This window comes from Crocodylus siamensis, chromosome 4, assembly GCF_052110815.1.
Source record: "Crocodylus siamensis isolate JL-2025a chromosome 4, ASM5211081v1, whole genome shotgun sequence".
In the NCBI taxonomy this organism is placed as follows: domain Eukaryota; kingdom Metazoa; phylum Chordata; order Crocodylia; family Crocodylidae; genus Crocodylus; species Crocodylus siamensis.
Window position 1 is genome coordinate 208,279,218 of NC_143398.1, and position 25,806 is coordinate 208,305,023.

Below are 25,806 nucleotides of genomic sequence, written 5' to 3' on the forward strand. Positions count from 1 at the left end.
CTACACCTTCTTCATAGTTGATATTTTCAGACTCTTAAGGGACTTGACTATTCCTGCACCCCCTGTTCCCAAAGGGACTGGGTTGTACTCAGTTTTCAAACAGCTGAGCAAGACTGATAGAGTAAAAGGGATAAAAGTGCAGAATGTCATGGTCAGACAGTATATCTTCTGATGTATAAAAACTGACTTGATCAGAAAGGGAAAGACTGAAGTAGCTCCTTATAGTTTATATAGAAAAGAAAAACAGTATACATAGGCCTCCTAGGACTGCTGTCACCTTCAAATTATCTTTGCAAGAACAGAGCCATACCAGTTTTTCACTTGATTTTCTCTTTCTTTTATGAGAATTGTACTCATTCTTTAGATAAAAGAGAAAGGTAATAGCCACTCTGCCCAGGAAGAGAAGTTTATCTTTATACACAAAAAGTTCACAAAAATGCCATACAAATGGGGAAGTTGGTTTTAAAGAATTAAAATCTGAAGATTTAAATATCAGTACGCTTATATCATCAACGTAAAACCAAAATCCTACTTAAAACAGTTTCAGAAAAATATTTTCCTTTGATCTTTGTCATCATCCCTTTGCTTTGTTTAGACTCCAAGTTTTGTTTTAAACTTGATGTGTGAGCAAACTTCCCCAATAATACTAATAAGAGGTAGAGCACCAAATAGAGAAGAGACCCCCAAATTGCATTAAAAATTAGTTATCTATTCAGTCATCCATAGCTATTCTGCATTTTTTTCTGAAGGCATCATTTACTGAAGTGAACAGCCTGAATGAGCGAGTTAAATAATGAATCAGGAATGTCCTTTCTACTGAGAATTTAAAATCCCCTTGAAAAATTAAAATGCATGTAAATGTTAATATGAACTAGGCTGGCAATTTATATTTCAACCCAAACTCATACAAAGTTTTTTGTCATTGATCTCTCTCTCTCAATATTTTCAGAACAAATATAGCACCAGGATTTAGTACAGTGATTCTGGCAGAGAGAGCCTTCCCAGCAGTGTTAGCAGATACATTACAAAATAAACACAGATTGTTTTACAAGGCACCTGTAAGCTGCAAGGAACTAGGTGGAGGGATCTTTCTTTTAAATCATTGTTCTGGATATAATAAAGCTGGTAAATGCACAAAAAAACCCACAGTACTAAGTACCTATTTATTTAGAGCTGGATTCTGCTTCACTAATGGTAATGGAAATTTGGCCTTCTGATTTCAATGGAAGCAAGCGTGGTGTGTTTAGGGACCGATCAAAGCTAAAATGAAGTTTGAGAGAGAGTATTTTCACTGAGTTCAACGGGATTTGCTTCAGACTCTTGATAGGTGATCCACTATAAAAAGTAGAAGTCTGTAATGAATTTTTTCTCACAGTTATATATAAAGTAAATTAACATAAAATATGCAATGGTGAATAAATATTTGACAGTCTTGAATATAGCCACATTAATTCTGAATTATCACAATCATAATTTTGGTAAGCATGGCTCTCATTGTAAATCTTCATTGCGAAAAACCTGTTTATGTATTTTAACAAGCAATGACACAATGACTAAAGAGCTCTAGACTGCTCTAGCTGATGTTTTTCTCTGGTAGTAACTGAGGTTACTACAATATTTCACTGATACGGTACAATATGGAGAGAGACAGTGTGCATGCAAGCAAGCGACCACATGTGCAATGGCTTTTAATACTCTAAACCACAATTATGCCAGCTTTTCCTTGCATTATCAAGAGAAGTGATTCAATAGCTTTTCATGCATCGGCAATATCATTTTTAACACAAAACAGCCCAGAGTTTTATTTAGTAAAAGAGTTTGTTACAATATATTGTTATAATACTCAATTATACAGTTAGAAAAATCTGTCACTTAATCTTATTAGAAAGCTTTCCATCTCACAATAATTTTTAAGTAGACTCTGGAGTCACAGTTCCTCAAGTCAAACAGTCAGGAGGTCATCACCAAGTTTCTGAAACTCATAATCTTCCCCTTGAGTTCTTTTTATGAAACTTTTTTTTTTTTTTTTTGTAATTTCATCCATCAGAATAGTTTGTCTAGATGAGAAAAGTAAAGTAATTACATAGCATAAATTCTACTACCCTATCTGAGACAACAAGGTATACTTAGTGTCACGGAGTCACATAGGTGCCCCGTGATTGTGAGGGTGATTGGCAGAGCTGTCAATCACCCAGGCAGCTCAGGTGCCTGGTTACCAGGGCAACCAGGTGGGTCACATGGCAGAAGGGGGCAGGGCCCGGCCTTTATAAACAGCTTAGGCCGGAGCCTGCCTGACAGTTCCCTTCTGGCTGCCGCAGGAGCAGGAGCTCTGTGGCTTGAGCTGAGTGGCCTGAGTTGGTGGTCGCAGCCTTACCCCACTAACAGGCTGCGATGATGCGGGGAACAAGATCACCCTGAGGGAAGGTAGGACTGGGAGCCCTGGCGAGGCTTGGGAGTTATGGTTAGGCGTGTGGAGCCTCTGTTTATGTTGTAGCCAGAGGGCTTGAGTTTACATTACAGTTTACACTGGAGGACTGGGTGAGGCTGTAGGGGAGTGAGGAGGCCTCAGGGGAGCTCCCCCACGGCTTGGGGGTTCCCAGTACCCAGTAGGGGCACAGTGCCAGGGGCACTATTGTTGGTGCCAAGGAGGCACTGTATTGCGCCAGGGAGGCGCGGTGTGTGGGGTTACAGACCCCAGCCCATCAGGGCAGTGTTAGGCCTAGCGAGGCAACCAGACCCAGAGAAGGGTCAAGGAGACAGGCACGGCTGCGAGTGCCTGTGCCCCTAGCGCGAGGCGCGTGGTGTCAGCCCTAGAGAGGGCAAGGCCCCAGAGCGGGGCAGAGGTAGGGCGCGAGGCGCGCGGTGTCAGCCCTGGAGAGGGCAAGGCCCCAGCGAGGGGCAGAGTCGAAGCCCAAGGGGCGAAGCGCGGAGAGCGCGGTAGAGGCCCCAGAGGGGCGAGGCCCCAGAGAGGGACAGAATAGCCGGGGATAACAAGCCACCCAATGGCGCCGAGGCTAGGGCGGCGAGAGCGAGCCGGCCCCAGGGCGGAGCCGGCGATTAGCCAGGCGCGGGCTAGAACCCGGCCCAGGGGGCGCCGATATTAAGCGGCGCCAGCGAGCCGGACCCAGGGGGTGCCAGCAAGTAGCTGGGCGCCAGCAAGACAGGCCCAAGGCGCACGGATTAGGCTGGTGATAGGAGCCCGGCCCAAGGGGGCGCCAGGTGGGCGAGGAGCCCCGGGGCCCGAGCGAAGGCACCCGAGGGGCGCGGGACTACACAAATGTCCCCCAGAACAGCTGCGAGGCTTGGGGCGTGCTGAGGGGGAGGTTTGGAGGCACGCATAGCCCTTAAGGCGGGACGCACATAGATACCCCAGTCTGGAATAGGGACAGGAACACCAAGACCGTCCAGTAGGGAAACTGGCAGCCTCCACAATATATATATATGTCAAAGTCGTGGCGGGCGAGATTCTGAGGGTGCTACGTCACCCTAACATGACGGTAGGGGGCGCTAGGGGGTTCACGGCCACCCCTAGCCACCGCTCCCTCACACTTAGCTAAATTACATTATCATCTATCTGCCACTTAAGACAGAGAAGTCCACTAGTACTCCAATATAGTATTACTACTTCTATTTAGGCAAGGCATCAGTGTTAACACTTTCACAAAAACTTAGTGTGCTTGTTGTTTGTTTAATGTTGAACATAAGGAAAAACAAAGCCAAACCCAAACATTATTATTCTAAATCTGATTTTTTTTTTTTTTTTTTCCCCTACTGGAAATAATCAGACTATAATCAGGAATGATACAAGAAAAGCAGCAACTATCAATATAGCATCCTCCCAATGAATCATGCGTGGATGGCATCATACAGTTATGAAACCAAATCACTTGAAAATAACATCTACTAAAACAAAGTAATTTTAGGATTCATGAACAGTTCACAAAACTACATAGTGGATTAACAATTTAGGCATGCATAATGCATATTTAGAAGGCTTTTGAATCCATAGAGAGACAGGGCTAAGGTCCTGATCAGCATTCCCATCACCACTCTGAAAATGCTGGACCAGATTCTCTAGTGCATGAAGCTTCAGCTTGCTGTAAAAGAGGCAAGCTGTCAGGATGCCAGTTACAGCTCCCTGATTCTGTACTGCCTGAGCACTGGCAAAGATCTGATTCAAGCCAGCTGGCTAAGGTTCAGGAGAGGCCATGCACCAGCTGCATGCTCAGCATGCTTCAGCCACACCCATTCCCTGCCCCACCTACCCTCCTACTGAGGCTGAAAATATGGCGATAGGTCAGGGCCAACTATGCTAGCTCATCTATAGCTCCTCCTTTGCACTGGCTGAAATCTCACCTGGATAGAGCTCACTGCTTTATGGTCCCTTTCCACCAGTTAAGTGTCATAAAGGCTAGGGACAGAAGTTGCACATAAACCGGTTTAAGTGATCAGAAACTGGTTTAAACCTGTAACAGAACAGAAGTTCAGTGCACATAAACCAGTTTAAAAATGGCCAAAATCAGTTTGAGATAAAACCTGGTCGATATCAGACTTAACTGATTGAGGTCAAACAGGTTTACAGAACGTCTATCCAAGTCCTTTTCCTGCTTTCAGTTAAATTTGAGTCCACCAGTATCCCAGCATGCTTCACAGCCCTGGGCTAGGCTGGACTGAGCTATGCTGTTTGCTCCAGCAGAGCAGGGCTGGCTGTTCCCTAGCCGAAAGGGGTCTGCCAGGCAGGGGCACAGCTGCCCGTCAGGGATTTTGCCCTTCTCAGCGCTACACTGTACTACATACACAATACACTGGACCTGAACTAGAATCTGTAAAATTGTTTAGAAAACAGTTAAAGTCAGTCTATACCTGCTTGGGAAACAATGTAAATGCCTTATCTTTCTGAGAAAAACCGTTTAAAAACATTGTAGCTAAAACATTTTTCCAGTCATGTAGACAGGATTCTGTAAATATAGTTTCAAAACATAAGGAAGCATTTAGTCAGAGTTAAATGTGGCTCACTCTAAAAGCCAGTACTGAGAATAAGTTTGATTGATTCTTCAGTTCATTGACAGCAGAACAAAGTGCACAAGATTCATTCAAATACAGCTAGACCCGTTTGCCGATGTCAGAACTTCAGAAATTCCCAAACTCCTAATATCCAAACACAATAACGTTCTTTAAGTTAAGATAAAAAGATAAGTGCCTTGTTTCAGGAGATAAATTATTTACATTTGTGTATGGATCACACTTCTGAATAGGACTTTGTTTTAAAGTCAGATGATTTTAAATCAGACTAACTAGAACATGTGTTTTCAGGACTCTGACAATTTTATATGAAATGATATAATATACAAACACCTATTAAGTGCCAAAGGCAACATGTGTCACTGCTTACTACTGAGTAGAATCCCAGCTGCTCAGGTTTGTTTCATAGATCTTCTGTGATTAGAGGTGGTTTCCTTTATATCAAAGGATGGTCACTGAGCTTTTGGCATATCAAAATATGAGTAATGGCTACCACAAAAAAATGGCCACAGCCATGAAGTTTTAGAAGGCCATAGATGTGTTATTATAGCATAGTATGTTGCTGTAAAATTATACAAAAACACAACTGATATTGTGCACCTTGGCTGAGCAGTTAGTCTACATACAGAATCTAGCTGTTTCCATTAGGAAGAGAAACTGAAGATAGTCAAGTTTTTTTTTGATGCTCCCGTGTTTATCTACTAAAAAAACAAGTGCGCAAAATACTGTTGCCCTCAACATAGCAGAAACCAGTAACAAACACTTCCTTGCTCTTTTTTTCTAGGCTTCTTGCCAGCCAGTAACATGTCCAAAATAAGTCCTCTTTTGCTAGGCTTCCTCAGAAGGCTAAGCTCACCAATATTACTCTGGGTTTCTTCACAGATGTGCACACTGCTAATCAATGCCCCAGTTCCTGCATTTAAAATGTCAAAAGGTGACACACATTTTTCCTGAAGTAGCTCTTGCACAGGCCTTCCAATTTGGTCCACTGCCTTGGGTAGTGGCTTCTAATCTGTTACCTATCTGTTGTTCCCTCCTTTCTTCAAAATGAAAAAGGTAGCTACTGTGCACATCAGCTTCACTACATTAAAGTATCACTCAGACACTAAATTGCTGGCAGCCACCATCAGACCTGACAGTATACACTTGATATAGAACACATGTTTAACATATATTTTTTCTATTAAAATTATTTACAATCAGTTCACATTTTAAATTTCTTTGCCTCTTTTCTGATCAGTTTTGCTAGGTAGGTTTTTATGTTGTTTTACTTTCTGAAAGATATTTCTATACCTAAAACAAAGTAGTACAAGTATAAAGATAATGCATAAGGAACCGTTAATGAAATGGCAGGCCTATCTTGCAAATAAACTGCATCAGACCTTTTTTTTTTTTTGCTTTGTTAGCAAATTTTTCTGTCATGTATTTTTGGCATGACTGCTGCCTAATTGTGTCAGGTGGTAAGCAATGATTTCATGATGTGGAATGGAGTCCACTCAGGAGCTAGACACCAAGGCTAGGGACAGAAGTTACACAAACTGGTTTAAGTGTTCAGAAACTAGTTTAAACCTCTAACAGAATAGAAGTTCAGTGCACATAAACCCGTTTCAAAATGGCTGAAATTGGTTTAAGATAAACCTGGTTGAACATAGTATCAGAATTAACCGATTTGGCTCAAACCAGTTTATGAAAATTTATGTTTTAGACACCTTCCTGATTCAATTTAAGGATTCTGAAGCCCTGGGCTGGGCTGTGCTGTCTGCTCCAGAGAGCATGGCTGGCCCTGTCCCCCTGCTCCCTAGCCAGAGCAGTGAAGGCTGGCTCACTGGCCAGCTCACTGCCCCACTTCCCCTGACCCAGAAAACCTCTGCTGGGGTCTTGGGCCAGGGAGGGGGGTTAGTCTTATTTTCTTCTGACTATGGACCTGCTTTTCCTGCTTGCTCAGTGCTGGCTGCAACTAGACTACAAATCCCAGAGGCACCTGAAAGCAGGAAGAGGAAGTGATGAGCAATCATGCAGAATCCTGCTGCTCCAAATCTGGCCAACAAATCTCAGAGACCTTGGGGGCAGGAGGAAGAGGAAGCAAAAACACACAACCCATGCTGGCTACGTGGCAGAGAGCCGTGCTCTAGTGCTCCCTGGCCTCTTGCTTGAGCCACTGCAGGCATTTGGCTGCATTTCCTGAATTAAAAGTGAATGTCTGTTTCAATCTTTGCAGTTTAGACTAATCTGCAAAGACTGAATCAATTCAGCTTTGGTCTGTTTGACTGTCTGTACTTAGCCTAAACCTATTTCACAGAAGAAGTCAAGCCATATTGGCCCCAAAATCCCCAAGAAAAAATGGCTACTTTCTCTATAGAATAATAGAAAATAAGGGTTGGAAGAGACCTCAGAAGATCACTAGTCCAAACCCCTGCTCAAAGCAGGACCATCCCCAAGTAGATCATCTCAGCCAGGGCTTTGTCTAGCCAGGTCTTATAAACCTCCAAGGGTAGCGATTCCACCACCTCCCTAGCTAACCTGTTTCAGTGCTTCACCACCTTCCTAGTGAGAAAGTTTTTCCTAATATCAAACCTAAATCTCCCTTGCTGCAACTCGAGACCACTGCTCCTTGTTCTATCATCCGTCACCAGTGAAAACAGTCTAGCGCCATCCTCTTTGGAACCAGCCTTCAGGTAGCTGAAGGCTGCTGTCAAATCCCACCTTAGGTTTATTTAGTCTGGAAAAGAGATGACTATTTCCCTCAGCCTCTCCTCATAAGTCATGAGCCTCAGACCCTGAAACATTTTCACTGCACTTCACTGGACTCTTTCCAACTTGTACACATCCCCATGGGGGGGCGGGGGGAGGCAAAACTGGGCAGTTCTCCAGATGTGGCTCCACCAGTGCAGAATAGAGCAGAAACATTACTTCCCTCAGTCTGCTGGCAGTGCCCCTACTAATGCAGCCCAGTATGCTGTTAGCCTTCTTGGCAACAAGGGCATACTGCTGACTCATATCCATCTTATTGGCCATGATAAACCTCAGGTAATAGCGGACAAGCTACTGGGCTTCTGTAGAGTTTCTGCAGAGCTGCTACTTAGCCAGTCAGCCCCCGACTGCAGCAGTACATGGGATTCTCCCATCCTAAGTGCACGACTTTGTACTTGTGCTTATCAAACCTCATGAGATTTCTTTTGGCCCAATCTGTCTAGGTCATTCTGAATCCTAGCTCTACCATCCACTGTATCTACTATACCCTCTAGGTCGGTGTCATCACAAACTTGCTGAGGGTGCAATCCATTCCATCTTCCAGATAATTAATGAAAATATTGAACAAAAAACTGGCCTCAGGACTGACCCCTGGGGGACTCCACTTGATACCAGCTGCCAGCTAGACATTGCACACCCATATTTTTAGTTTCCCTGTATTACACAAGAAAAATGATTATGGTCTTCCTTTAGAATTACTTTTCCTTGAAAAGCATCGTCTTAGAGTAAATAATATAGTTACTAGCATATACTAGTCAAGCTTTTGCTAGTAATAAAGTAACATTTTTATCAGATAAAAATGTTAGTGAGTGCTCACTGTAGAATCTCTAAGTTTGGCTCATGTTTTAATTAGCTTGTCATTTGACACCACGACGCAACAATTTGTATTTCTCCTAAGCACAAATTATTAGGATGTTATATTCACTCTCAGAAGGAATATCATAGAAAGCTATCTACAGAGTGTTTATTTACCATACCTTCAGTATTGTGATTAGGTTCTGAACCCTGCTGTAATTTGTCACAGTTTAATCAGAATTACTAAGATGTATAACTGTATGATAAACAGAACAATTTTACATTCACATCTTCAGTGTGTAATGTTACTTGATCATTTAATATGATCCAACTATCAGCAGTAAACAGCAAACTACAGTTGGTGAAATTATTATAAAGTTGAAACGTCTACTTCATGTTCTTTGGTTCCTAAATGTCAGTGTTTGACTTCAAATAAAGGTCTGAAATAGTCATCAAGAACAGCTTCTGATAAGTATGCCAAGTTACAGAAAAGTTCTATCCTTATTATATGTGAAATAACGCAACATATTTTGTATTTGAGCTCCAATTCAAAAAGCAGATTAACATATATATCAGGCAAAATTCATGAACCCTTTTACTTTACTTATACAATGCTATCACAGAAACCTGGTAGGACAGCTCTTATGGCTAGAATGTCAACATGGAGGGTTATGCTGTTTCACAAGGACAGAGCTGAGAGATAAGGTGGTGGTGGTGTTGCCTTCTAGGTCAGAAACACATATGCTTGCTCCATGGTACAGGAGGAAGAAGACCACAAAGTAGAATGCATTTGGGCGAAGATGAAAAAGTGAAAGTTGAAGCATGGATATAGTGGTGGGGATTTATTATAGGCTACCTAATCAGGAAGAGGAGATGGATGAGGCACCCTCCAAGTAGGTGACAAATATATCCAAAAGTTGTGGGATGGTACTGATGGGACACTTCAATTTTCTAGACATCTTTTGGAAGAACAATGTAGCAAAACAAAATGTCAAGCCAGTTCCTAACCTGTGTGGAGGACAACTTTGTTCCAGAAAATGGAAGATACAACTAGGAGCTCACTTATCTTGGATCTTGTCCTGACCAACAGCGAAGAACTGGTGGTAGATTCAAGTGTGATGGGTAACTTGGGAGAAGGCAATCACAGTATGATAGAATTCCAGATTCTGAGGCAGGAAAAGCATGGGGTCAGCCAAATTAGGATGCTAGATTTCAAAAAAGCAAGTTAAAGGAGTTAATAGGATGGTGTCATGAGAAAATAGATTGAAGAACAAAGATGCCCAAGAGGACTGGGAGCTTCTAAGGGCCACAGTATTGGAAATGCAACAAGAAACTGCCCTGATATAGTGAAAGCACAAGTAGAATGGCAAGGGACTGATGTGGTTATATAAGGAGCTTCTAAAATGCCTCAAATGCAAAAGGAAAGCATACAGGCAATGGAAGAATGGATGGGCAGGTCACCAGGAAAGTATATCAGGAAATAGCAAGAACCTGCAGGGACAAAATCAAGAAGGCAGGAATCAAGAATGAGCACCACCTGGTAAAGAAGGTTAAAGAAGAGGTTCTATAAGTACGCTGGCCAGAAAAGAAGGACCAAGGAAACTGTGGGTCCTTTGTTAACAAGACAGGGGGAACTCTTAACCAAAGATGCAAAGAAGGCAGAGCTACTCAACAGCTTTGCCTCAGTCTTCACAAAAAGTTTAGTGGCAGTCACACACCTAATAGGGATTATCTGCATAAGGAAGGGAGCAAGCTGAAGGAGGAGATAACAAAGAGATGTTCAGAGTGCTTTTGTTTCTTCTGAATTAATTCAGGTTAGCAGGGCCAGATGAGCTTCATCTGAAGGAACCGGCAGGAGAGATCTCAGAGCCCTTGGCAATGATCATCATGAAATTGTGGGAGACGGCCAAGAGGACTGGAAAAGGGCCAACATACTGCCCCTCATTAAAAAAGGCAAGAATGAGGACCCAAGAAACTACACAAATGGTTAGTCTCACCTCAATTCCAGGAAAAAGTTACTAGAATATATCCTAGGAAAAGCCATTTGCAAGCATCTGGAGGAGGAAAAGTTGCTCAAAAGTGGCCAGCATGGATTTATTTAAAAAAAACTGCACAAATCATGTCAAACAAACCTGATTGCTTTCTTTAACAAAGTAACAACATAGGTTGATGAAGGGAATGCTGTGTATATAGTACATCTGGACTTCAGCAAAGCTTCGGACAAGGTCTCCCACAACCTTGCCGTAAACAAATTGGAGAAACGTGGGTTAGACAAAACGATTGTAAGGTTTGTGTCAGAATGGTAGGAGGTTTCAAATGGAGACCCACGGCGGTCTGACATGGGCCTGGTGCTGTTCCATGTATTTATTAATGATTTGGATGCTGGGATATTACACTGAGCAAGTTTGCAGATGACATGAAAAATCAGGAAGGACTGCAAACATGTTGAAGGATATAAGCACAATTCAGAAAGATCTTGACAGATTGGAAAGTTAAACTAGAGCTAACTGGATGAATTCAGGTCAATGAGGAAAAATGCAAGGTACTACACCTCGGGAGGAATAATCAAAAACAAAAATACAAGATGGGCGACACCTGGCTGGAGGCATCACTATGGAAAAGGACTTGGGAGTCCTAGTAGATCACAGATCCAATACAAGTCTGCAGTGTGATGCAGCTGCGCAAAAGGAAAGAGTGGTTTTGGGATGCATCAATAGAAGCATTAGGTGCAAGACATGGGAGGTGATAGTGCCTCTCTATTTGGTACTGGTTAGGCCTCATCTGAAGTAGCACGTGCAGTTCTCAGCTCCACATTTTAAAAAGGACATGGAGAAGTTAGAGAGGCTCCAGAAGTGAGTAACAAAAATGATAAAGGGTTTTGAAAGCAGGTCATACAAGGAGAGGCTTAGGGAGCTAGGCATGTTCAGTTTGTGGAAAAGGCACTTAAGAAGGGACATGATAGCATTCTTCAAATACTTGAAGGGCTGCCATAAAGAAAAGAGAGAGCATCTTTTCTCTCCTGCTACAGAAAAGGATTCTACCCAGGACCTCTTGAACATACATGGACAACATTTTATAGAAGCAGGACATTGGTTGCCATGGTTCCCCTGCTTCACACCTGTGGCAGGTTAAGGTGTTAGGTCTATATTGTGTCAGATTGATGGTATTCTTATGTAGAGTTTAAATTATGGTTTGTATGAGATGGTTTGAATGGGGATGTTCCTGCGTCAGGCAGGCTGTTGGACTAGATGACTTGTGGAGGTAACTTCTACCACCTATTTCTCTATGACTCTACCCCAAAAAAGCTCAAGGAAGCCTATAATAGAAACAAAATAAATTATAAAAACAGATAAAATATTAAAAGGAAATAGTAAATAATAAAACAATTCACCAAACCAAAAACCTTACATGGCCAAGAGTCACAGTACACAAAACTCAGGATGCATATGTCCCAGCGTCAATGAGCTGTGCAAGTACAAATAATAATTTGTTGTTAAATGACTTCTTAGACTAAATAATAAGAACTTAAGAGAATCAATATTAACAACAAACAGAAGAATAGAAAAAGAATGTTTTTATTTAACTGTTTTCCTTCTTCAGAAGATGCATTTTACTGCCCGGGAGCCACAGGCAGCTTGTGGACTGCAGTTTGGCCACCCCATCATTATACTTTTAATATTAAGTGATTAAATAAGCATATGCTGTTGAGTGAAACTACCATTCTTAAAGGATAAACCACTGCCTGAGCATTTACCATATCAAGACACAACCACAACCATTCATATATCCTGTATATGTAACTCCCAGTGGCTTCAATGAAAGACCTTGATTTAAACGCTTCTCTATTCAAAGTCAGCATGTCCTTAGTAGGATCACTTGTCATGACCCTATGTTTGAATCTCATAACCAGCCTTATGTCACTATGCATCTTAGCTTACCTAGAGCGAGATGAATAGTGAATTACAGGCAGCACATAGCTGGCACTTCAGAACCATTTTAACTCCATGTTCAAAATGAAAAACATTATCTGAGAGTTATAAGCAAACACGAATAGGACTCAAAGTGTGTCTGTCAAACTTGCAGGTAAAGCTGCTGTAATACTATCAGAAAGTCTATGAAATATGAATATTTTATCAGTGTCCTTTTAGGTGGAAGATCTTGGAAAGACTGATAAATTAAAACTAAAAAGCTCTTATTATATGATACCTCAGATACAATAACTATATATGTAGGGGCTTGACAAACCACATATGAGTTCTTCATTAAGAGAAGTGCTTTCTGTGATCATGTATTATATATACACACTCTTTGTCCTTAAAGAAGTTTAAGCACATGAAATTTTCTAGGCAATTTTATCAACATGGTATTCTGCTTTCTTTACCATTTGCAGAAAAATATTCTCCTCCCTCTTTGAAAGTATAGTATTCTCTTTGGGAAAAATAATTCTAGAATTGTGCAGATGTCTCTGAAATAATGCAAATATTACATTAATGACTGTACGCATTTCAACACAAGAAATATAATAAATTTTATAGTAAGATATTTGAAGCTAAGTTCTCCCCTACAATGCTAGCCTGCATAAGCCAGATAAGCAGCATTTGTGATGCTGTTCAGTACATATGCTTCCAGAATGAATTCTGCACAAAATCTACTACTGTTCCCTCATGAAATCCCACCTCTCTAATGTATCATAAATTACGTGCTCCCAAAAAGAGTACCCTACTCATATTCCACATGGAAGTGTATATAGCCTTCCATAACTTCCTTATGTACTACAGTTCAGTAATCTTCACTTTCCTGCATTAGAATACAATCCCTGAATAGTCATGCTAACAAATACGATGCTGACCATGACTTTGCAGCCATTGCTGAAACAAATTTAGCACCATGTCAGCTGATCACAGGATGAGCCTGTTCCCTAATTTTCTTGTGAAAACAAACTTAACTTCATGACTATCAGGCAGAAAAGATAACCAAGCTAAAATGGGAATTTAATACTTGTTTACAGTGTGGACATATCACAACAGCTAACTTTAAATCACTGTCTTGTTAATTTGCATTAGCATTAAAATGCAAACAAAGGCAGGAACTTTTAACTGCTCTTGTCTGAGGCTGTACACAAAACATTTTAAGGACTGTATCATAGTAGGGCTTACTTAGAAAATCAAAAATATGACAGCATTTATAGGTATAACAAGTGGAAAGAATAGAAAAACCACAATCCCTGCATCCTTGTTAGATTAACGAAATCACAAGACAAACCCATCTGGATTCTAGGTGCCTCAATCAATATTTCAAAGCAAACAGAAGAAGGGAAAAAAAAGCAACATTCTAAAATAATACTCACATAGCAATGTAGTACAAGTATAATGCCCCATTTTTCTATATGCATCCCACTCAATCATATTTGCTCTTTCAGCAGCCCTTTAAATAAGCATGCACTAAAAAAAAAAATAAAAATCAAAAAAAAAAAAATCAAAAAAAAAATCAGATAATTAGAGCTATTTTAAACTAAAAAGGGAAAGCATGTTTGAAAGAAGTCCCATCCATCTCATATTGTATTTCTGCACTTCTAGAGATTTCGCTTGTGATAGTACAGCAAGAAAAGAATAGACAGATTCTCTTGTAGGAAGATTGTAAGATACAAGCAAGGTTTATAAGTCAATACCATCTAAAGCCTAGAAACCCAGACAGAAAATACAAATTGTGGAGTACATGGTATGTGAACATGCTTTTAGGGATATTCTATTGACCTTTCATGATTCGCTGACCTCTATCAAAAGGGGTAAGAAGGACTTTGCCATTTGTTTGACATTGCTATAAAGTAGTTTTCAAATGGAGGGTAATTGACAAGGTGATATAGGGGAATGAGACTGCTTGTTGACAATAAAAGCAGGGTTAAGGTTATTTAGGTGACCTTACCTGTGGACTTCCATATTTGTAAATGCACTTTTGTTTTAAATTAAGTGTAACTGCTGTTATTGAGGGAGTTATTGAGAATGTCACTGTTTCCATTCTTCCAATGCAATGGTTAGGGTGAAACTCTGTGCAGGCCATCTTTTGTAGTTTTTCTTCATTTGGGAGAAAACAGGACAGCCCTAAATTACTAACCCACATACTTTCTAGTAAATCACTGGAGTACTAGAAGAGAATACATCAGATTTGGGGTTTTGAATGCAAGACATTTTTAAGATATGATGAAACCCAAAGTTAGGATACTATAAAAAAACAAATAGAAAACTTATTCTCAAAAGGTGTCGTATCTCTGACCTACCACAAACTTTCTATCCTCTTCTCACATTAGATCATGTGAAAAAGGTCAGATGGACTGATTTAAATTTGGCAAAGTTAAGATAAAGACAAGGGTCAAAGTATTTACTGGAGCAAAGAACTAGCTTCATATTAGTTACCTATAATATCTTCTATTAGGATCTGGGTAACTAGAGATGATTACCCCCCTACTTAACTCTCCTATCACAAAAAGCAAATACCAGATTTGACCACAAGCATCTGTACTATTTTGCCCATCTTCTAATGGGCCATCTCTAAGTAATAAAATTAATCAAAGTATCTTTTAAAAAAACTAATGGCCTCATACAGTGGGCAGTTCACAGCCTTTTAGCCACCACAGTCCCCATCAGGCTACAGATGATGGTCCACAGCAGATCTAGCTATTCAAGTAAAATGTGGTTACTTAAGGGGCAAAATGTGGTTTTGCCAAAGGACAAAAAAGAAACAAAACAACAGCCTTTCACATTGCAGAACTGCAGAAGAGCTCAAGGGTAGGCAAACCTATACGTGGTATCTGCAGTCATAAAGCAGGGAGAATATTTACTTTACAGCAGGGGTGGGCAATTATTTGGGCCAGAGAGCCACTTAGGGAGTTTTGGTGAGTTGTTGCACGTCAGCATTTCCCACCCCACCCCCCAAAACAGCTCAACAAAACTCCTTTAGTGGCTCTGCCCTGGGACCCAACCCCATGCTGTGACTGCCCAGGAATCTGGGCCCTACGCTGGGGTCTCCATGGAGACCTGGAACCCTTGCAGGCAGGGCGCACTTGGCCAGGTGAATGGGATGGGGCCACAGGCAGCAGCAGCAGGAGGGATGAGGCCAGGGCTGGGGTTGGAGGGTGAGATTGCAGGTTGGTGATAGCATGGGGCTGGGCCCAGCACAGAACTGTAATCCACTCCCAGCATGCCCCTGCCCACAAAAACCAGTGCCCACAGTAATGTGCAAGCAGCAGTTTGCAACTGTGCCCCAGGCCCTCACTGTTATCGCCCTATGATCTTGCTCTATGATCCTGGCTCTATCTAGCCATCCTATTCCTGGACACTGCTCCCTGCTTGCCCATGGCCCCATCCCATCCACCTAGCTGAGTGTGTCCTGCCTCAAGAGGTCCCAGGCCAGTCTACAGGGAGACCTGCCTGCCTGCTGCCTCTGGCACCCTTGGCAGGTGGTGTGGGATGGACTGACTAGGGTCACAACAGCAGCTGGAAGGAGCCACAGCCGCCAAGCCTGCAGGGAAGCAGAGTCCAGCCGTCGCACCATACCAGCAGGACCAGCCACATGCACTGCAACCTGGGCTACCCCTATTCCTGGGCCAGGCTGGGCCAAGGGACCCACTGTAGGCTGAATAAAACCACTTGGCGGACCAAATCTGGTCCGCAGGCTGTATTTTGCCCTCCCCTGCCTTATAGACTAAATAAAATGGATAGAGAACATAAGCTTTTGTGAACCTGAGCTCACAACACCTCACTATGCCCCTTACAGACTAAGAAGGTATGATTTTATATATGAGAGGGAGATCTTTATACATCTTATTTAGTTGTTGTGTAAGGTGCATATCTACCTTGCCTCTTTCCTGACTTCAGGTTAGCATGGCTAAATATCTCAATATGCATTCATACCACCACTGGCTCTGATTGTGCATAGTCTTCCAAGCTAAGCAAGCAGAGTTTAACCATACTGGTTCCACGATGGGAGACAGAGAAAACTGTGTGTAGGAACAGAGATGGTGATTTAGTAGACAGTACTTTTTCCTCCTCTCCTGATTGAGTATGTAAATATAGTAGAAAAAGCACAGTACTATTGAAAGTTCTGCAGCCATTAGATAACCTAGGGAGTACTGGTTGTAGTTGTGTTGGTCTAAGGCCGTATGCACAAAAGGTTCTTTGGGTAAATCTGATATCTTTTATTAGACCAACTCAAATAGTTGGAAAAATTCTTCTTTGCAAACTTTCGGGTACAAACACCTTTCCTTCAGGCTGAGGAAGGATCTGCAGTTGTTCTGTGCTCTTCCTGGATGAGATAAAATAGAATAGAAGCCAGACGCCAGTATGCAAGAATGCCAGTCGATAAAAATGCAAATTAAGGCAGTCAGTGGATGAGAAACAGGTGGGGTTAGGGGTGTATTTAGACCTGCCTGGTGATAAGATGGAACTGGTAAATAATCTCTCTACTATCTGAGGTTACCAGATGTTAAGCTAGGTTATAATGTACCATAAATCCAATGTCTATATTTAGTCCAGAATGTTTTGGAGCACACTGGAAATGTCTGCATGCTAATATTGGGCACTGCCATTTCTCAACACAAAATGTAATACTGCTTTGTTGAGTATAATAACAATTGTTCTTAGTAATAAATCATGGCCAAGAGAGCCCGATAAGTGGAATTCATAATCAACTCTTGTAGATGGGTCTGTTCAGAAATGGAAGAGCACTGTCCATATACAGGACAGATTCAGAGAAGTCAGCCATTTTCTGTGTCTTCTTGTTCTTCCTTTCCTTCAAACAAACTGCAGAATATTGCAGTCACATACATAGACACGCACATATACACACCTTGAGTCTTTGCCTCTCCTTTGATTTTTTTCCTGGATGACTGAATATCATTCAGTTAGAAAACAACCTGACCATTTTAAACACTCCTGTCTCTGTTATTCATTTGGAAGATGACTTTATCCTCAGGCTCTATGCTGGATCCTGCACTCTCTGCTTAAGACCAACTCTCATTAACTTCAGTACAAAATGCTCAGATGCAGCTTAATTTAAAAATCCATCGCAGTCAGTGAGAGAATTTCCATTAAGTCAATGGGAGCTGCATCAGGTCAATGCAGTGGTTGCTCCTAGGAAGGGGTGACATCTTCGGTAACTTCATGTCTATTGCAGTATTATGCTGCCATTGATACCTTGTAATACTCTGGAAACATTTGGGACCAGCTGACATGTAAATAGGCAAAAGAAAGAAAGAAACACAACAAAAATGCACCCCCCCCTCGCCCCCCCCCCCCCACACACACACAGGATAGGGTGCATTTTATATTACTTTGCATCTTTGGACCTCTGCAGAGTTTGTGAACCGGCATTTGAAAACATGGCGTTTGCTGGAGACAATACTACTGTCGTGAGCTACAGTCAGCACGCGCGCACTTTAAACAGGGCCCACCAACAGGAAAAAAGCCCCAGTTAGGCTCCAGAGCCACGAGAGATGCGCGGGTGAAAGCCCGCCATGCCCCCGCTCCCCCAAAGCCCCCCAGAGACCCCCTAGCAGCCATGGACCCCCCCCAGCCAATCCCCAGCACAGCCGGAGGCAAGTGGGGCCCGTGGTGGGAGGGGGTTAACCCCTCTCTGAGTGGGAGGAGGCGGCTGCGTGGAGCTGGGCCGGGTCAAGCCCTGCTCAGGCCCCTACTTCACCCAGTCCCCCAGGGAGCCACATGAACAGGCTGTGCGAACAGCTGCGCTTGCCGGCTGGCACGTGAGTTAATGCAGAGTTCACACAGGAGGGCGCGTGGGAGGGCCCGAGACCCTGCCTGCGAACCCCCCAGGGTAGACAGTCCCAGCTGTGGCCAGCCTGCCAGAGGCATGACATGGATGGGCACGTATCACACCCCGAGGGTCTCCCAGGGTTCTGCATCCCCCAACTCTGGCACCTCAGAGACGGCCACCCAGACGGAGCCCATGGTTCCAGGCTCCACACAGATGGCGCCCCGGCACTTGGCTGCAGGGACTGGCTGTCCCTTTTTCAGGCTCTAGCAGCTAGGAGCATGGCCACCTCCCCGTGTGGGGTCTGCTCTCTTTTGGGGTCTCTGGTGCGCCAGCTGGAGGAGCTCCAGGCCACAGTCCAGAGACTGCGTGCCATCAGGGACTGCGAGCAGGATACTGACTTCTACTGCCCTTCTCCCCCAGGAGCTGGAGGGTAGACCACTGCCTCCCTCCAGGACAAAGGAGGACTCCAGGACCTCCCACTCTGTCCAGTCAGGGACATGGACCAAAGTGGTCAAGGGCCGTAAAGCCCGCCGCACCAAGGTCCCCCCTGCCAGAGCTTAGCAACAGGTACGCACCTCTTGCTGCTCTAGCAGAGCCTGCTGAGTTGCCAGCTCCCACAGGCTCACCTGCAGCTACTACCCCCGCTCTCCAAGACAAAACATAAGGTGTTTGTTGTGGGACACTCCATCCTGAGGGGGACTGAGGGGCTAATCTGCTGCTCTGACCCCCGAGTCTGGGAAGTCTGCTGCTTCCCTGGGGGTCCGCATCTGGGACATTGCAGAGAAGATCCCTAAGCTGCTCCAGCCCACAGACCACTATCCCATGCTCCTTATTCATGTGGGCACCAATGACATGGCTCGGAGCGCTCCCAGCCAGGTCGTGAGGCGCTACAGGGATTTGGGAGCGAGGCTAAAGGGTCTGGAGGCACAGGTGGTGTTCTTGTCGATCCTCCCAGTCGCGGGCTATGGGCTGAGGAGGGAGAGGAGGATCTACATAGTCAACCAAAGACTGTGGCGCTGGTGTCATCGGGAAGGCTTTGGCTTCCATGACCACAGCCCACTCTTTGGTGAGAGAGGCAGCGAGCTGCTGGGAAGAGATGGCCTCACCTCTCCCCCCTTGGGGAGGAGGCTCTTCTCAGCCAGGCTGGCTGACTGCTGCACCGGGCTTTAAACTAAGCCCGCTGGGGGATGGGGGGACTACTGCCACTGCTGGCCCGCTAAGCAACCCTTGCAAAGCCAGCAGGCCAAGGCACTTAGGGGAGCCCACCCCTGCCCCAGCCCTGGTACAATCTGTGGGCAAGGCAAGAGCCCCCAAGGGGACACTTGCCTGCCTGTACACAAATGCCAGGAGCTTGGGGAACAAGCAATAGGAGCTTGCCCTCCTGCTCAACGCAAATAATTATGATGTCATTGGGATAATGGAGACTTGGTGGGACTCCAACCATGACTGGACCTTGGGTATAGATGGCTATACCTTGTACAGGAGGGATGGTGTAGATAAAAGGGGCAGGGGTGTAGCTCTCTCTGTTAAGGAAAGCTACATGTCCCTGCAAGCTGATATTGGCAACTGGGGTGGACGACTGGAGACCCTCTGGGTTAAAATCCGTGGGGAACACAGCACAGGGGACACAACGGTGGGAGTCTACTACAGACCTCCCACCCAAAGTCCTGAGCTTGACCAGGAGTTCGCCCAGGAACTGGCTGAGGCCGCATGCTCCAGGACCATGGCTGTCATGGGTGACTTCAATTACCCGGACATCTCGCGGGAGGATCACTCAGCAAAATCCGAGCGGTCGCAAAGCTTCCTCTTGTGCATGGATGACCTCTACCTGACTCAAGAAGTCTATGAGCCAATGACAGGCAAAGCACTGCTTGACCTGGTACTAGCTACTGGGGATGACCTAATCGGTGACCTAGTGATTGAGGGGAAGCTGGGTGACAGTGACCACGAGCTGATCACCTTCACCATCCACCGTAAAGTTGGCAAGTCAGTCAGCAACACAGAAGTCCTTGACTTCAGGAAAGCTCAGGGGGCTTGTCAGTCAGGCCCTAAGGGACCATGACCCCAGGGAGAGGGGAGTTCAAGAAGAGTGGTTGCTCCTCAAGGGAGTGATCCTCAAATGCACAAGGTAAGTCTATTCCATCTCGGAGGAAAGGCAGCAAGAGGGCACAGCAGCCCCCCTGGCTCTCCAAGGACCTAGCAGACCTCCTGAGGCTAAAAAGAAAGGCCTACAAAGGATGAAGGACAGGATTCACCTCTAAGGAGGATTATTCTGCACTGGTCCGGTCCTGCAGGGAGCAAACCAGGAAAGCTAAGGCTGCAACTGAACTCCAACTAGCTTCGAGCATCAAGGACAATAAAAAGTCCTTTTTCAGATATGTGGGGAGCCAGAAGAAAAGCAAGGACAACACTGGACCCCTGCTGAATCAGGTGGGACAACTGACGCCCAGGAAAAAGCCAACCTATTAAATGGCTGTGTGTCGGTCTTTCATCAGTCCCATGGGATGCCCATGCCTGCTACAGGACAGGGAGGTCCAGGTGGGGGACCCCTGCCCTCCATAAATGCTGACCTTGTGAAGGAACATCTTGAGAAGCTGGATACCTTCAAGTCAGCCAGCCCTGACAATCTACACCCCAGGGTACTCAAGGAGCTGGTGAGCATCATAGCCCAGCCCCTGGCACACATCTTTGAAAACTCCTGGTGCCCTGGTGTAGTGCCTGAAGACTGAAAGAAGGCCAGTGTGGTGCCCATCTTCAAGAAGGGGAGGAAAGTGGATCCGGCTAACTATAGGCCCATCAGCCTGACTTCTATCCTGGGAAAAATCTTAGAAAATTTTATTAAAAAGAGGCCATCCTTAATGGACTGGCCGATGCCAACATCCTAAGGGACAGCCAGCATGGGTTTGCTGCGGGTAGGTCTTGCTTGACCAATCTCATTTCCTTCTATAACCAGGTGACCTATCACCTGGATAAGGGAGAAGAGATTGATGTCATATATCTTGACTTCAAAAAAAGCCTTCGATCTGGTATCCCATGATCACCTCTTGGCAAAACTGGCCAATTGTGGCCTTGGGTCCACCACGATCCACTGACTGGGAAACTGGCTCTGTGGTCAGACTCAGAGGGTTGTAACTGATGGCAGTCACTCATCATGGTGCCCTGTGACCAGTGGGGTCCCCCAAGGCTCCGTCCTTGGACCCATATTATTCAACATCTTCATTAATGATGTGGACATTGGAGCCAGGACCAGAGTGGCCAAGTTTGCCGATGACACCAAACTTTGGGGCAAAGCATCCACATCAGAAGACAGGTGGGTGATCCAAGCTGAACTGGACAGGCTCAGCAAATGGGCAGATGAGAACCTGAAGGTGTTTAACACTGAAAAAATGCAAGGTTCTCCACCTTGCATCCTTATAGGCTCAGCAGTGCTACGCTAGCTAGCTCTACGGAAGAAAGACTTGGGGGTCATCATTGACCACAAGATGAACATGAGCCTGCAATGCAATGCTACGACTAGTAAAGCGACCAAAATGCTGGCTTGCATCTACAGATGCTTCTCAAGCAAATCCCAGGATGTCCTTCTCCCCTTGTACTCGGCCTTGGTGAGGCTGCAGCTGAAGTCCTGCATCCAGTTTTGGGCTCCACAATTCAAAAAGGATGTGGAGAAGCTAGAGAGAATCCAGAGAAGAGCTATGTGCATGATCAGAGGTCAGGAAACCAGACCATACGATGAGAGGCTGAGAGCCATGGAGATCTTTAGCCTGGAAAAGCGCAGGCTCAGGGGTGATCTGATGCCACCTATAAGTTTATCAGGGGTGACCACCAGTACGTGGGGGAACGTTTGTTCACCAGCACACCCCAAGGGATGATGAGGTTGAACGGTTACAAAACTACTACAGGACCGTTTCAGACTGGACATAAGGAAGAATTTCTCTACTGTCCGAGCCCCCAAGGTCTGGAACAGCCTGCCATCGGAGGTGGTTCAAGCACCTACACTGAACACCTTCAAGAGCAAATTGGATGCTTATCTTGCCGGGATCCTATGACCCCAGCTGACTTCCTGCCCTTTGGGTGGTGGGCTGGATTCAATGATTTTCTAAGTCCCTTCCAGTCCTAATGTCTATGAAATCTATGAAATTTGTGCTGCAGTTGAAAACTGGCATTAGCTTCTCAAAATGATCAATATACAGTTACAATGATCTAATACATGTGAAAGAAGGAGCTAGATCCAATCATCTTCCCCTGATAATTTCTTGCAAATCTGCAGTAGTTCAACAAAATGTATACACAAACTTCTCATTTGCAAAAGAGAATGCAAGTTGTTTTCACTAGCTGCTATAAAATAAATCACTTTGCTGCCACACATGCAAATAACATCACTCATATTTTAGTACTGTGATATACATCTTTTTTTAGGCACTTAAATGGGCAGCAGGTTGGAATGTGTTAAGATGATTAATTGTCTATTTCCAATCCAGATTTCCTCTTTCTTATTCTATTTATTGTCTAATACTTTCTTGTAAATGTTACCAATGAGCAAAACAGCCCAAGAAAATCCAAGATTTCGGGTAATTTTGATAATTGTTCCAAGAGCTAGGCTTACATATCTACTTTAAAATTAATGTAAAATAAGCCCCTCCCTTTCAATGTAGTCTCAAAAACGTCAGGATCATTTTGATGTAGTTAGAATAGTGGGAACACTGAACAAGTGTAAATAATAAAAACCATACCAACTTCAATAATTGAGTCTTCTCTACAAAAAAAGTCCACTTCCTAATATTACTTATTTATTTATTACTGACAGTAGGTTCAAGAAATGGGACTAAAGTGTTTAAATCTCTTATGTTTCACATGAAAGTGGTTTCTTTAAGAATAAGTATGTGATACAATAAGGAATCTGATCCTAGAAGTATTTACTGATATAAAGAGAGAACAATCCCACTAAACTGAACAAGACTAAAATGAAGTACCCTTACATAATGAAAAGTCAAGGTTTCCAGAATCAGATCCTTAACACATACATCTTTCACAAATGGGATAACCTAGATTACAGTCTGATATATAAAAATCTGTTTGGTGTTTTTGACCAATTTCCTCTGTAAAAATAACGTTTATCCTTTCCCCAAAGCCATTAGAAACGTAGCATCATCTCCCTTTAGCAGGGACATGAAGGCAGCAGTGACATCAGGAGTGAGGCAGATTGGTATAACCAACTGGGTCTCGTGGATATAATGCAAGTCCTACTGACCAGGAAACTTCTCTTTCACGTGCACCTAAATTAACTTGAAATTTAGTAAAATTAAGTTGGGTGGTTTCATCCAAATAACTGATATTTTTGTAGTCTTCCTCTTGCAGATTGTTGGTTTATCACAAAAAGTGATATAAAAAGGAACTGGATTGAAACAATATTTTTGGTTCTGCAAATAGAGATACTTCTCTGATAAGTATGCAGGGAAGGAAGAATAATATTAGGTTGTAATGATGCGAATAAATAAGTTTCAATAACTGAGTTAATTTACCAGAATGACATGAACCAAGAATTAGGACTGCCAAACAGTGCTGGTGCTGCCTTTCTGGGCATCTGTTGGAAGAGGTTGGTATTGCAACTAGGAAACAGTCAACTCAGAAGTAAGCGCTCTCCATGTGTCATGCAGACTTTAATACAAACTAACTTGTCAATACCTTGAGTACATTTTAAACACTTGCATTTACTATGCCTATGACTACCCTCCAAGTGATTTAGCCATCTAGGGCTAATAAATCATAAAGAACAACCATTCAAATCAGCCTTTTTGAACATTAAATCTGGGACCAATCCTGCTTCCACTTGTTGAAGTCGGGAAGACCTCTGCATCAACTGCAGGATCCGGCCCTCAGCACATGCTATCAAACTAACCATTAGTAAATATATGATACAATCAGGATAGCTCATTTTCGACAGCAAGAGACTTCCAGCAGGAATAACACAGGTTTTTGAGGTGGGCTGACTAGATATCAACTTCACAAGATTTGATATTGGTTTTAAAACACCCGTTCTTCAGGAGCCCCAAAATACTGTCTTACATCAATAAGAGCAATGGAAAGAAAAAGAAGTGTACAAGCCCCTTCGGCTGCCTCTACCCCAATATCTCCAGACTCTACCTGTCTTAATAGTCACCGAGTTTATCCCCAAAACCACCATCTCCATTGGCTACAGAAGAAGTTTTCGTTGAACTTAATGGTCCAGTCTCCTACAAAAGCCTCAATGAGCCATATTCCCGCCCTGCTGTGCCTATGAACTTGGCAATCAAGGGCCAGGTCCGTGTCGATATGTAACTACTGCCGCCAGGTCCAGGGCAGCCGGCTTGGAGGATTCCCATTCCGGTGGTGTCCAGCCCAGCTGCGCGCCCGCCTGACCCCACCTGTCAGGCGCGCTCAGTCCGGCAGAGCCCGGCCAGCAGGGCTTACAAAACAAGTTAAAAAAAAAAAACCCAGACCCTCAAGAGGGGACTCACGTGCCCTGGGCTCCGGGCTGGTGGGGGGGGACCTCCAGCCCGGCGCTTCTCGGCCAAAGCAACTTCCTTGCAAGCCCTCCCCACAGGGGACACCCGCGCCCCGCGGCTCCCACGAGCCCCGCGGCGGCGGCGGCGGCCGCGCTGCCTGCGGCGCCAGGGCCCGGGCTCCCGGCCGAAGGCAGCCTGGAGGCAGCGGCGGGGGCGGCCGGATCCCGGAGCCCCCGGCTCGCGGGCGCTGGCGGGCTGGGGACCGCGCCAGGGCCGGGCAGGGCCGGGCCGGGCCGGGGCAGGGAGGCTCCCGCCGCCGCGCCCGCCCGCGAAGCCGGGACAGTGCGGAGGGCCCCGGGGAGACGCGCACGGACGAGCCGCCCCCTGCGCGGGCATCGCCCGGCTCCGCCGCCCGCAGCCCCCGACAAAGGCTGGGCACGCACCGAGCCGGCGGGCGCGAGGCGCGCCCCGCGCCCCCGGAGCCGGAGCTTACCCGCTGCCCTCGCCGTCTTCGCCCGCCTGGCAGCTGGGAGGGCACCGCTGGGCTCCCGCCGCCCGGCTCCCCGCGCCCAGCATCACTGCTCCATCGGCCGCCGGACGGCTCCGCGCAGCTGCACCAGCCGCCACCGCGCCAGCAGCACCGCGCGGCTGGACGGAGCCGCCGAGCCAGCGATGCAACCTGGCTCCCGCGATTGACAACCCGGCGCAGCCAATCGCCGCCGCCCCGCGCTCGCAGCCGGGGGGGGCGCGGGGCTGGGGGCACCAATCACAGCGGCAGCCCCGCCGCCGCCACCGCCTCCCGTCCTCGCCTGCCGGTTTCCGGCAGCCCCTGGCCGGCGCGAGCGCGGGGGTGCTGTGGGCTGGGCCGGGGGCTTGTGCAGACGGGCCCCGACCCGCAGTCGGGGGCTGGCGCTGCGCGGGTTGCAGGCGCCGCCGGTGCTGACACTCGCCCCTCGCTGCCGCTTTGCAGGGGCCGGAGAGCAGGTGCTTG

General features: G+C 45.3%; 1 protein-coding gene across 6 annotated transcripts in view; it reads right to left on the reverse strand.

The window, feature by feature from the left end:
- The window catches only part of B3GALT1 (beta-1,3-galactosyltransferase 1), a 390,202-nt gene extending 364,687 nt beyond the window's left edge, over window positions 1-25,515 (reverse strand). For all 6 annotated transcript variants that reach the window (XR_016442078.1, XR_016442079.1, XM_090045553.1 and 3 more), the window contains exon 1: window positions 25,309-25,515. The gene's annotated coding sequence lies outside the window, so the exon portion shown is untranslated. The remainder of the gene's footprint in view (window positions 1-25,308) is intronic.
- Between the last annotated feature and the right edge of the window lie 291 nt (window positions 25,516-25,806).